The sequence below is a fragment of the Macrobrachium rosenbergii genome, chromosome 22, assembly GCF_040412425.1.
Source record: "Macrobrachium rosenbergii isolate ZJJX-2024 chromosome 22, ASM4041242v1, whole genome shotgun sequence".
Classification (NCBI taxonomy): domain Eukaryota; kingdom Metazoa; phylum Arthropoda; class Malacostraca; order Decapoda; family Palaemonidae; genus Macrobrachium; species Macrobrachium rosenbergii.
This window is the reverse complement of record NC_089762.1, coordinates 44,805,210-44,819,599: the sequence shown is the minus strand read 5'-3', so window position 1 is coordinate 44,819,599 and position 14,390 is coordinate 44,805,210. Positions and strand designations below refer to the sequence as shown.

At 35.8% G+C, this 14,390-nt stretch overlaps 1 long non-coding RNA gene across 1 annotated transcript; it reads right to left on the bottom strand.

Moving 5' to 3' along the window:
* Window positions 1-5,262: 5,262 nt before the first annotated feature.
* On the bottom strand, window positions 5,263-9,450 carry LOC136850408 (uncharacterized). Its single transcript, XR_010856630.1, has 2 exons — window positions 8,473-9,450; window positions 5,263-5,835 (listed from the first exon to the last, which is right to left on the bottom strand). It is a non-coding gene; the product is annotated as an uncharacterized lncRNA (long non-coding RNA).
* Between the last annotated feature and the right edge of the window lie 4,940 nt (window positions 9,451-14,390).

Sequence of the window (14,390 nt, the reverse complement as noted above, 5' to 3'; positions counted from 1 at the left end):
AAGAATATTTTTATGAAGAAATTTATTTACGAAATAAAAGAAAACAAGTAAAAACTGCGCCGAAGTTTCTTTCAGGGCAATCGAGTTTTTTGTATAGCCGCTACAGGCCATAATCAATGCCACCGAAAATAATCTTTCGGTGGTCTCGGTATAACGCTGTATGAGCCGCGGCCCATGAAACTTTAACCACGGCCCGGTGGTGGCCTACCCTTTATCGTTGCCAGACACATGATTATGGTTAACTTTAACCTTAAATGAAACTTTAACCACGGCCCGGTGGTGGCATATCCTATATCGTTGCCAGAAGCACGATTGTCACTAACTTTAACCTTGACGAAAATAAAAACTACTGAGACTAGAGGGCTGCAATTTGGTATGTTTGATGATTGGAGGGTGAACGATTAACATACCAATTTGCAGCCTCTAGCCTCAGTAGTTTTGAAGATCTGAGGGCGGACAGAAAAAGTACGGACAGAAAAAAGTGCGGACAGAATAAAGTGCGGACGGACAGACAAAACCAGCACAATATTTTTTTTTTTTTTTTTACAAAAATTAAAAAGCACTGAAAATGGAAGATAACTCGCAAGGGATGAAAAGAAATTTTAGAAAATCACTGAAAGCTGACCAGGGGAATGTCTACTGGGTCTGCTACTATTTTTGGAGGGTAGACCTTTCATAGAATAGATTACAAACACCCTCCTGGTTGTGTTACAATCACCTAACCGAGAGATATGGCTTACCTCTAACAAGCCACGGCAAAAAGGGAAACTACACGATGCTGGAAAGATTTTAATAAATATTTAGGAGCGAATGAACTTCTGACACCAGCAAGATATATGTTAATATTGACTTACAATAGGAATTCCTTTTTTTTTTTTTTTTTTACCTTCTACTTAAATTGAGCAATATTTTGGATGGTATTGGTAAATAGTCATTCCGATAGCTTGAGAAAATAAAGGATTGAAGTACTCTACAGGTTATGCACTAATATATATATATATATATATATATATATATATATTATATATATATATATATATTTATATATATATATATATATATATATATATATATATATATATATATATATATATATATATATATATATATATATATATATATATATATATATATATATATATATATATATATATATATATATATATATATATATATATATATATATATATATATATATATATAACGTATGTGATTTTTGCCCTTATTTGTATGCCCATATTTGTAGTAGCCATTTTCCAACCGAACTTCCCCTACAGAAACTTTATGCGCAACGATTCCACCTCATATCTAACAGTAAAAGTATCAACACGTCCTCGTTTTTTGCAGCATAAGAACCACTTCCGTGTAAACCCATCACTCAGACAGAATGACGTGATTTTAAATATGCTGCACCGAGCGTCTGAGTGAGTAAATAACACTTCAAACATACATTGAGCAATGCTGAAATACCCCAACAACCGGAGCATTCAACACCAAAAGGCTATATATAAGCTCCGTTTCAGAACGACGACCTTCAATCAACGTAATAATTATATACACGGAGGATCACCTCGCATAAACACGTAATGAGAGTCATTCCACCTCTCGTACCGTGGAAGCAGCTTCCACGGTCCAGAACGAGAATCCCCCGATTAGTGTGAAATATCCATTAGGCGTAATTACTCCTCAGAGCTCTTTGTGACTTCCTGGGCGATGCGTTTAACCCATTAAGCACCCAATTGGGTCACGTGCCAAACAGGCAACTGTAATCCTTCCGACTTAATTATTCAAGTGATGATAGATAGATGTGTATCGGCGCGTGTGATTTATATTGTGGATTAAGTGCGCCTGGAGGAAATCGGATTTTCTGGGCTGGGGATTATAATGGAGAATATTAGTTTTGTTTTCAGATTTTAATCAGGCATTTTGTTTTCCTGACTGTACGTGGAAATATGTTGGAAATTTGCTATAAATCATGTTTCGGACTGCTTGATAATAACTATAACTGTCATATATATATATATATATATATATATATATATATATATATATATATATATATATATATATATATATATATATATATATACATATATATATGTATGTATATATGTGTATATAATACATATACATATATATATATACATATACATATATATATATATATATATATATATATATATATATATATATATATATATATATATATATATATTTGGAGGAATAAGTAATTTAAAAGGCTCTTTATAGTCAAAAGTGATGTGTCAATTAAATCTATACCGTAAAGAACAAGGACCTTTTTTTAAAATTGCTATTTTCTGTATAATGGTTTCTGAGATACAAGCGAGAGTATATCTGAGAGAGAGAGAGAGAGAGAGAGAGAGAGAGAGAGAGAGAGAGAGAGAGAGAGAGAGAGAGAGAGAGAGAGAGACTAAAGCATCCTAACCTTTTTTTTTTCAAAAGGGGATTTTATCTTTCCACTTTTAATATTAAAAGATCGATCTCTCCGCTTACTTATGCAGGTATTCACTTCCATCCTATCGACCAGCCAAAACATTCTGGGCTTACAGAGGAACATGAAGCCGAGTAGACCAATAAACTTATAGACCAATAAACTTAGGAACCTTTGCTTAATTCTTGGATGATACACAAAAGATTACTTTAAATTTATGAAAACCTAAATTGTGGACTACCGAAATTATCATGGATGCAGACGATATGTAATATATCAAGAAGCCCCGTAGAGTAGTAGTGCCGCCAGTGCACCTCACGCGGGGCACTGTAGGTATTACTTCAAGGTTCTTTGCAGCGTGCCTTCGGCCCTTAGCTGCAACCTCTTTCGTTCCTTTTACTGTACCTCGTTTTATATTCTCTTATATCTTACTTTCCACACACTCCTAACAATTGATTCATGGTGAAACTGCATGGTTTTCCTCCTGTTATACCTTTTAAACTTTTGCTGTTAATTCCTGTTTCAGCGCTGAATGACTGCACTGATTCCAGTACTTGGCCTTTGGCCTAAATTCTATTCAAACCAATATATCACGAATGTTAATAACGCCTATTTCACCGTCTGTCAACTGAGTACTAACTGAATTAGCAAGACGCCAAGGAACTGCCTCATTCCTTTTCTTAAGTGTTTTTATACAGCAGTCAAATATGCATAACGAGTCAACGAATTCCGAATATCTCCGGACATTATTTACTCCATTTACAGCAAAATTGCATTAATGTCCCCCAGTTCATTAAGCTCAAATGTCCTTTCGCTTCACTTACTGGCTCAATAAACATTCTAGAGGTTGGCGAGAATTGTCTTTAATTACATATTTTTGCGAGATGAGTGGCTATTAGATCCTGTGATAATTGGTGCTGTGAGGCTGCAGCTGAAAGCATCATAAAATTCTTGGCAAGACGTTTATAATTAAGGAAAATTGCACTAGCAGGTCTAAGACTAATTCCATTCAAGAGTCGGAACAGGAATATAGAATTTAGGCCAAGGGCCAAGCGGTGGAACCTAAGAGGTCATTCAGAGCTGAACGGTAAATTGACAGCAAGGTGGTTTGAAAGGTGTGACAGTATGAAAACCTCGCTGTTGCACTATGAAACAACTGTTGGAGAGGGTGGGAAGTCTCAAGGAAGAATGTGAAGAATGAATGAGGGGGAACAGAGGTACAGCAAAGAACCTTTAGTAATGCCTACAGTGCACCACGTGAGGTGCACTGACGGCACCACCCCCCTAAAGGGCATTCAAGAGTGGAAAACGCAGCTTTCCTTCGAGCAAAGTGCTTCAGATTTCTTTGGATTCTCCGCTGTCAATTTACCGTGTTTACGTTTAACTAAGTTTATCAGTCTTATATGGAAGAAAATAGCTCATTAAAAATAAACTTGTCACATCTTTATTCTTCATTTGGTCCTCAGGTTTCGTTGGGACAGTTGTACCCAAAGGGTGAAGAAATCGAGAAAAAGGTTTTGCTGGTCTATCCTTACGTATCTGGGAATAGACCGAGTCGAGCATGGTCTAGCTCATACTCGTACAAGGTCGGTCATTGAAGGAAATTTAACATACTACAACACGATCAAGTAGTAGCAGTAATAGAGAGAGAGAGAGAGAGAGAGAGAGAGAGAGAGAGAGAGAGAGAGAGAGAGAGAGAGAGAGAGAGAAATATCGCCCCAAATAGTATTGATGGTCTAGCTCACACTCGTACAAGGTCGGTCATTGAAGGAAGTTTAATATACAACACGATCAAGTAGTAGTAGTAATAGAAGAGAGAGAGAGAGAGAGAGAGAGAGAGAGAGAGAGAGAGAGAGAGAGAGAGAGAGAGAGAAACATCGCCCCAAGTAGTATTAACTGAAATTCTCAAAACTGTTTTGCTCTAATAAATTTTGGTTTAACGGAATCTCCCACAATAATATGATCCAAACCCTCCCACTAGGATGTTAACAAGAGCGGTCTTGCTATTTCAGATGTTTCTTTAACCAAAATGAGTTTCAAGGTAAGTCCAGATCAAATTCACTTTCCCCCCGGGTAAGTCTAACTTTCCCACTTACTCTTTGCTGCATATCAACCTTTGTAGACCTAACAAACAACCAAACAATTTTAAATGTATCTGATAATTCAAGTAGCCTTTGTAATGACTAATAGCGGGATCTTCTAAAAGCATTTTTGTTATGCATGCCTGATACTGAACTATTCCAAGCCATCAATCTAAAGGTACCATTATACTCACGTATATTTTACTAGGCCAAAATATAAGCCGCCAGGAGATATTACAGTTTACCACCTCTGATTTCCTTACCACTATGCCTTTACATTGGTACTGGCGAATTAAATCGAGAATACATAAGTTTGGAGCCCAAAAATACCCAAATATCATAAAAGTGCCTTTGTCAAATGCTTTCACAAGACCATAAACGTAACTAACTCAATTTTGGGGGGATAATTCTCAAGAGGAAATTACACCCATGCTAGAGCGAATAAACTGAAAACTACTTTCACATTTAGAAATATTGAATAACCCTAATCTTGAACTTATCCCTACCGTTGGATTTACCACTTCTGATAAATTTTTACTCAAAGCTTAGTTGGAAAGAATATTAAATTTAGCTAATTCTCTGAAGTTAACCAAGCTGGGACACTGTCCTATTTAGAAGTTTAGCTGTTGCGTGTTAGAGACAGGGATTAGTGACTGGAAGGCTTAAATTTATATAGGACTTCTCAACAACCAAATTCTACACTTGAACAAGGAGGAAATAAGGATTAAGGAAAGATTTAAATTTATTACACCAAGTTATATTTCCTTGCAATTCTTTGTTCACAAGAATTTGGATTCGGAAACCATTTGGAGAATAGTGTTCTGTTCCTGCAGCAGTGTTCTTCATTCAATATAAACTCATTAACAGCAGTGCTAATCGAAACTGTACCAGTACCAGTAGTACCAGTACCAGTAGTACCAGTCACAGTAGCTGCTGCTTTGTCATCAAAATACCATTTAACACCTTTAGGAAATTTCCTTGAGATATATATATCCCAAGAGATAGCTACTGTTTAGCTGTCAGGTGCATTAACAAACAGTAACCAGAGATACTTTGCAGTGCCTTAGTTGACTGGTAGCACCCTCCATTTTGCCAAGAGTTACCCAGGATTCTTCTGGATGAGGTTCTAAGGAAAATGTTCCTTGTTGACAAGCGTTGGTCTCCACCTGCCACACAGCGCCACAAACCAGTATTCAAACGAACTTTCATTTCTACCGCCACGTTAAACCCTCACCGGTTGGCAGCTTCAGTTTTCGCCAGAATCGTTGTACACTAGTACGACATCAATCACCTATAGCCTGACTGAAAATAAATCCAAACCTAAAAGTCACTTCAGTGGAAAAATCTGTAAAAAAAAAAAAAAAAAAAAAAGTTTACACTTAAGGCATTATCAGTAAAAGTTCAGTCTTAAAACTGAAAACTCGCAACTTTATATACTCATGCTAACCAGCGTCGTGCTTTTGTGTGGAAAAAGTTGGCACGTTAGCACACTGTCTCCCAGGGGTTCAGTGACGAAGGTAGGGCTTTGGGGACAAAAATGTCTAGCTTAATGAAGATTGGCAGATTCAAAAGATATTCAGGAAATTGACACAGGCTACTGTTTCTGTATATCAGTGAATGCTGAATACTATTTCATTCTTTAATACGCATTCAAAAGGTTAACTCATTACGTGGTTAGCAACTATACCGTGTAATGTTAAAATATGGTTGTAACAGTGACGTACCATTCCCTAAGTTGCACAGTTGTAGGGAAAGGTACACAGCTCCAATTTTGTTCTTTATGCACTCAAGCCGTATCCTCTAAGGAGTGTACATTAGCTCGAGTATAATAATTTTCATCACACTTTTAATCAAAACTTTAAACGTAACTTAAAACTTAACCCCATAAGCCTGGGTGTATATGTGAATGTGTTAAGTTTACAAAAGTGGGGAAAGGGCAGGATAGGTCAGAGAGAGAGAGAGAGAGAGAGAGAGAGAGAGAGAGAGAGGGGAGAAACCTTTCCGCAGTGGTGGAATAGTTAAACATGGGAAATTAAAAATTCAACGGCAAATCTTAAAACTCAAGTTTCTGAAACTTTACATAGGGTGTTCTTGAACATTATTGCCAAACGTATGTATAATTTAAAAATTAAAATACTACGGCATATTATATAACTTTAAAACAGTTACACGAGTTGATATTAAGCAGCAGATAAACTAAAAACACCTAACCAATGGATCTTAAATATTCCGAGCATTAAAGTAAATACCAATCATTAAAGTAAATACAGTTTTAAGGCCGAAAATTTTCCATCAAAGCCAGGTAAAACACTGCAACCTATAGAAATCTTGAAGGTTTTACTGTCGATTATTCAAGTGAAAACCTGGAAAAAAAGGTTATGAAGCCTATTTTAGGAACTGAAGCCTGGAGAGAAAAATAAATTACTTTATATAATAGACCTGTGGAAGGAATCAAAACTAGGTTCTTTAAGGTGTTCGCCATTCATCTTTAACCTTGAAATAATTTTGTAAAATTTCAGGATACCCAAAGTAGAACCTGGAACGATTATTTCTGCCAAGATAGCCCAAGGTCTGTACCTGGGAAAAAATTTAGAATATTTCAACTAATGAAACTCCTATGACACCTGGGAAGATATAGTTAGTTCAAAATCAGCCACAGCCAAACCTTTATTTTTTTGTGTTAGGAGGAAAAACTTAGCTTTAGCTACTTTTGGGCTTATGAAGTCCGTGTAAAACCTGGAAAGAAACTTTGGGTTTTGTTTGGATTTTAAAGCCTGTAAAGAAAAGTTTTTCGTTAGAATCAGGATGTTCATGGTAGACAAGTCTACCATGAACAACCCTAGTCCACCTTTGCCGGGATGGCAACAACCACCCCGACAAAGGTGGACTTTTTTAGACAGTGAAAAATAAAAATGTCTAAATTCTACATTAAGATAATCTAGAGGTAAGAAATTCAGTGCCTACAGGTACCTTAAAACTTAACTTTTCCCTTCTTACAGCTGGTAAACTTCAACTCTCCGTATAAGCCTAATGCAAGCAAGAGCTATTTAAAATTTCCTAGTTGACATTAAACTAATCCCAAGTTAACTCCAAAAGGAAATTTGAACTTATAGCTTCAACCTAAATTACAAACCTAGTTAAAACTTTAACTGGTTTACTTTTAATAATTTCAGACTAGATTAAACTAAATTTTCTTAAAATCTAATATCTACCGAGGAACTTAAACCCAAAATGCAACATCTTTCACGTGAAACTGACCTACTTTGCACCCACAGCACTTTTTAAAAGGAAAATTCAGTCTAAAGGCTAAGACTGACCTAATATTCAATGCTGAAAGACTTGCAACCACACTGCACTAAAACAACGTTAAACACTTTGGCAACTTAGAGCACACATCACAAACACGCAGTATACAACTAAAAAGTTACTGGTAAACCTAACCTGTGCTTTATACTGTCAAGTATTCGCCAAAGATCTTATTGAAGCATTACTAAAGCAAAAGTTACTCACTCAAGACACCCAAAACCTCAAACCCATAGAATGATAAAGACTAAACAGATCACTAACCTTAAAATCATTTAAACCTGCCTCATTTGCAGAAAACTAATGTCACAGATCAAGTTTTTAAGTGCCTCATTTTTAGAATTTAATATGACAGGAACATTTTATGTTAAGGAATAAAAATTGAAACAAAATTAAGCACTAAAGAGACCACTTAAAAAAACTCTGATAATGAATAGACTGCAATTCACTAGAGCAAATTAGCTGGACCTGCCTTCACTGTTTTAAATTCGTAACCATGTTCACTAAAAAACGCAGTCTTAGATTTGCGCGTAACACTAACCACAACGCCGAACTCAAATTAAACAAAATTATATGTCCCTAAAACTAAAGTTTCCATAACAAAACACCAAAACCAAAAGATGACTTCACACTTACCGTTTCACCACTTCGAAAAACTTAAGGCACCAAATCTCGCACGGAAGTAGGCTCAGTGTACTTGTGAAACGCCCTGTAGTTAGGCGAGGTCTCCATGTCAGTGCTAGGCTCAGTGTACTAGTGAATCGGCACGCAGTTACTTGTGAAGTCGCAATGTCAGTACTAGGGTTCAATAGTGTACTAAGGAAACGACCAGCAGTTGTGTTCCAAATTTCAGAAGAATCAGTGCATTTGTGAATCGCCTCGAAGACTCGAAGTAACTTTTGACGTCTCCAATGTCAGTACACCACCGGAATAACGAATAACGCCGACGTCTTCCGTAAACTATCGCTCACCACCACGTCACGTAACGACAGAAGGTCTGTCCTCCGGGAAACGACGTTTGGTTGACGGTTTGAGCGGACTCCGGAGTACTGGGTAGACCAGTTGAAAGAAAACGGGCAGCCAAGGCCTCGATAGTACCACGTACCGAATTCAATTCCTTTTCTGTTTTCACTCATTTTTGTTTTCTGTTTTTTTCTCACTGCTTATTACTCGCCTGTTCACTCTATTTCTCTTATTCCCAGTTCTGTAACTTCACTGACTTCTTGTTGTTCAGTATGTTGGAAGTTTTCAACCATTTATTTATTGTACTGAGACCGTTTTTTCTAGCTACTTTTTCCTGTTCAGGAAAACATTTACTCTCACACTCGCTTTTTCTCACTCATTCTTTTCCTATTCGCTGTTTGTTTCTCGTTTGTCCTTCGTATTTTTTTTTTTTCTTTTGCTCTAGTTTAGATAGAATACTCGTATCGTACTTTTTTCTGTGCCAGGCTCTATATTTTTACTGATTTTAATGTTCTTGGCTGTGATATAAATAACCATCAGATATTTTCAAGTTTGTATTTATGGGGTCTACCTTGATATTTTTAATTAGAAAGTTCCCATTTTTATTGATTTTTATTTATTTTTGTTTAGATTTTTTTTTTCATTATTCTGAAGTGCAACTTTCAACTAATTAACTATTAGTTGAAAGTTGCAAATTATCTTTATTTTATAACCTTCCAGATTATTTTCAGGGCCACTAACATTGCGATTGGAATATTACCACTGACATCTATAGGTTTACACAAAATACAGAATCTTAATATAAGATTTTAATGAATTTAGATCACTATATATTTTGAATGTAACTAAGACTTTTCATTACGATAAAGCAGCGTAAAACTACTTTTAAAATACGATGCTCTACTGCTTTGCTTTTTTCGCCTGTAATACCACCTATCAATATTATTTTCATAAAAAAACTGGCATTTATAAAGATCCGTTACACCTACCGTAATTACAAAATCCTTTAAAATATTCTTCACGCTGTTCTACTGCTTTGCTTTTTTCGCCTGTAATACCACCTGTCAATATTATTTTCATAAAAAAACTGGCATTTATAAAGATCCATCCATCTACCGTAATTACAAAACCGTGAAAAAAAATTCTTCAGCAATTTCTTAACTCTCGTAGAAGGAACCTCCTCCCTCTGCGAGGCAGAAAGAGGAAAGCTGGGAAAACTTTGAGAAAGCTTTATTGTGCAGCCTCACAAGTAAAAAAAAAAAAAAAAAAAGGAAAAGCTTAGAGATGCTCTCCAAAACTTTCCGGACAACAGCATAATGTCAGCGACAGCGGCTGTGTTGGCAAAAGCTGTTGAATTAGGACAGAAGTATATGGATAGGTGGTGAGGAAAGACGTGAGGAGGAGGAGGTGGGTTTGGGGGGGAGGAAGAGGAAGAGGAAGAGGAAGAGGAGGAGGAGGAAGAAGGATGAGAAGGTGGGGTAGGGGGAGGAGGAGGAGGAGGAGGAGGTGGGGGGAGGAGGAGGAGGAAAGGAAGGGAGGTGGGGTAGGGAGGAGGAGGAGGAGGAGGAGGAGGAGGAGGAGGAGGAGGGAGGAGGGTGGGAGTAGAGGAGGAGGAGGAAAGGAAGGATAAGAAGGTGGGGTAGGGAGAGGAGGAGGAGGGGGAGGAAGAAAGGAAGGAGGTGGGGTAGGAGGGAGGAGGAGGAAAGGAAGGATGAGAAGGTGGGGTAGGGAGAGGAGGAGGAGGAGGAGGAGGAAAGAAAGGAGGTGGGGTAGAGGGAGGAGGAGGAAAGGAAGGATGAGGAAGTGGGGTAGGGGTAGGGGGTAGGGGAGGAGGAGGTGGGGGTAGAGGGAGGAGGATGAGGAAAGGAAGAAAGAGGAGATGGGATAGGGGGAGGAGGAGGAGGAAAGGAAGGACGAGGAGGAGGAGGAGGAGGAGGAGGAGGGGGAGAAGGATGGAGGGAGAATTGGTTGAGTGAGAAAGTCCTCTTCGATACATCTTGGAAAAAGGTCTTTAAATAAATGTGGGCAGAGTTTGTGATATATGTCTTAGATGGCATTCAAATTAGATGTAAATCTACTACTTCTTTATTCATTTATGTATAACTTCACAATAACATATGAAAGTTCGAAGTATTCTTCAATATTTAACCACGCAAATTACATCGATCAGGGAACAAAACAAGGGTTTCCACCCTCGGCGTTTAGGCTGAAATACGACCAAAAACAAATTGACAGAATTATTCTACCAATCACAAATGCCTGATTTAGTAAGAACAATCTTCTACCATTTTGGAAATTCGTATTTCTTAGCCCGTGGTTTCGTCGTCCGCATATGAACGCAATATATGTATTGGTTCTTCTCATTTATCTAAGGGTGACGTCGATATTGTCTTCAGTTTATTGGATTCCCCGGTTCCCTTAATTTTGCTTGTAAGGCAATTCTGCTTCCTCACTGGGGAGTGAGATTTAATTATGTATGTATGTATGTATTATACATATATATTTATATATTTACATGTATAACTAAATCACGAAAATATATATTTACATACATACATACACACACACACACACACACACACACACACACCCATATCTATATATATAGATCTATATATATATATATATATATATATATATATATATATATATATATATATAAAACAATTGGAAAAACAATTTAGTATTTATATATATACATTATATATAGGCCTATATATATATATATATATATATATATATATATATATATATATATATATATATATATATATATATATATATATATATATATATATATATATATATATATATATATATATATATATATATATATATATATATATATATATATATCTCACGCAGTCAGAGTAAAGTATTCATTGGAGGCTGTGCAATATGTAAAATGTACGCTCTGAATCTCATGCAACTGTACTTTTTATTGCTTCTCTCGTTTCCCGCTTTAGAGGAAAAGTGTTGTTGCTCGTTATCAACGTAGTAACGAGGCCATTTTCTTTATGTTGCTACAAAAAAAAAAAAAAAAAAAAAAAAAATAGGTCGTCATTTTATGTCCAGGTAACAATTTGGAAATTTGTACCCATGGGCTACCGGAGGCTTTGTATATATATTTTTCCTCTCATGACCTCTCCCCACTTCAATCCATTCATTTTATACTGCCTATTTTCTTTACGTAGAAATGCTTCAATTATTGGTATTTTTATTATTATTCCCTATGCAAAATGTGCAAATTTATTCTTAGTATTTTTTTTTTGCCTAGAAATACTTCAAAATGTGCCAATTTATTCTTAGTATCTGTTTTTTTGCCTAGAAATACTTCAATTATTGGTATTTTTATTATTATGCCCTATGGGCAAAATGTGCCAATTTATTCTAGTATCTGTTTTTTCTTTACCTAAAAATACTTCAATTATTGGTATTTTTATCATTATGCCCTATGCAAAATGTGCCAATTTATTCTTAGCATCCGCTAAAAGGAGACTTTCAATAGATATTTTTTATTATTATGACTATAGAAGGTACCAATTTAATTTTATCATCTGCAAAAAAGGTATATTAATAATTTTTTTTTAGAAATGCTATCATTATCGATATTTTTAATATTATGCCCATGCAGAAGGTACAAAATTATTCTTAGCAACTAATCAACTAGTCAGTTTAATTTATCTTTCCTCCAACTTTATTCAGAAATCTAGCTTTATTTCCTGACTGATAAAAAGTCAGTCCTATTATAATCAATGATCATTCCACGGTTTATTTTTTCAGAACAAACATCAAAGTCTAACAATGTTAAGAAATTTATCTCCACAAAAACACTTTGACAAACTACTGTTAAGAATTGGTTTCTCTCTATCCTCTTTTGGAAGGTTTGTACGTAAACATGAAAGCGTTCATGAATGAATAACTGTGTATTTATTAGCCTTTATTTTTATTTTTTTATTTTACATTGCAAATGGGTGCATGGATTCCATTTTAGTGGTTTGACTATTTTGTAAATTACTGTAATCTGATTTTATGGCGGGGTACCATATCTATCCAATCGAAAGTGTTGGAAGTTTCACAGATTTGAGGTGAAATGAAAAAGAAGCAATATCCTGAAATAACTATATAAATTCAGATATTTGGCTATGTGCGTCATAAACATACAAGAGCATCCATGCGTTTACAACAAAACAACAACAACAACAACAACAATAATAATAATAATAATAATAATAATAATAATAATAATAATAATAATAATAATAATAATAATAATAATAATAATAACCAATTGATAAGTATCAAGATCTGAAAATAGAAATAAGAAGGATATGGGATAAGCCAGTGGAAATTGTACCCATAATCATATGAACACTAGGCACGATCCCAAGATCCCTGGAAAGGAATCTGGAAAAACTAGATGCCGAAGTAGCTCCAGGACTCATGCAGAAGAGTGTGCTACTAGAAACAGGGCACATCGTGAAAAAAGTGATAGACTTCTAAGGAGTCAGGATGCAACCCGGAACCCCACACTATACAAACCACCCAGTCGAATAGGATGACTGTGATAGAACAAAAAAAAAATTATAATAAAATAATAATAATGTGAGGAAGAAAAACGAGACAACTAAGCTCCAAATAATGCTGAATTGTCAAACAGAGGTCATACTTAAAATAAAAAATCTTTGATTGTTGCTGAAACTTACAAATGTTGATTGTAATTCTGAGCATATTCACGTGTTTTGTGTTTATAAAGGCTAATTTACTGTGCCTCCTATCATATTCTCTGTCTTCCATCTTATTTTCCATCCTCTCCTAACAACTGATTCATAGTGCAACTGAGAAGTTTTCCTCCTGTTACGCCTTTCAAACCTTTTACTGTCAATTTCCGTTTCAGCGCTGAATGACCTCACTGGCCCCAGTGCTTGGCCTTTGGCCTCAATTCTATATAAAGGCTGATCTATGCGTAGGTAGATCAAAGCAACATTCCTTCAACGAAAGTAATTTGCATATTTCCAAATTGCTTTAATATAAAAAAAGTGTGGGCTGATAACATTCGAATTTGTTCCGAACACCTGTTCAGAAATGTGTACGTACGCTAAACCTAGAATGTGCTGAGTGATCATTAGTATCACAAACATTTTCTTAGTGAAAAACATAAACTTTTCCTTTTGGGCTGAGAATGAGCAAAGATTTTGCTTTTCTTGGTAAAGCAGAAAAAGACGGCGTGTCAGCAACTAGATTTTGACCTATTAAATTAACATCGTGTTATTGTAACTTAATAGAAATTATGTATAGATATGGATGAGACAGAGCAGCCCAAATAAAGCTACATTGAGGGAAAGATTCACTGACAAGGAACAAAACCAATCTACTAATCCACACGGACGGAATTCTTTCCCTTGAAAGAAATAGTCTTGATACTTTCATTTGGGAACAACGCAAAAACGTAACTATAAAAAGAAACGCTCAAGGGAATAACAAAAAACCTTTGAAGCGAGACCCTTTTTTTTCAGATATTACTTCTTCAGTGGTGTTTTTTCTTTTTTAGATATTTCTTCTTCAGTGGGGTCACAGGTGGACATTTTCCT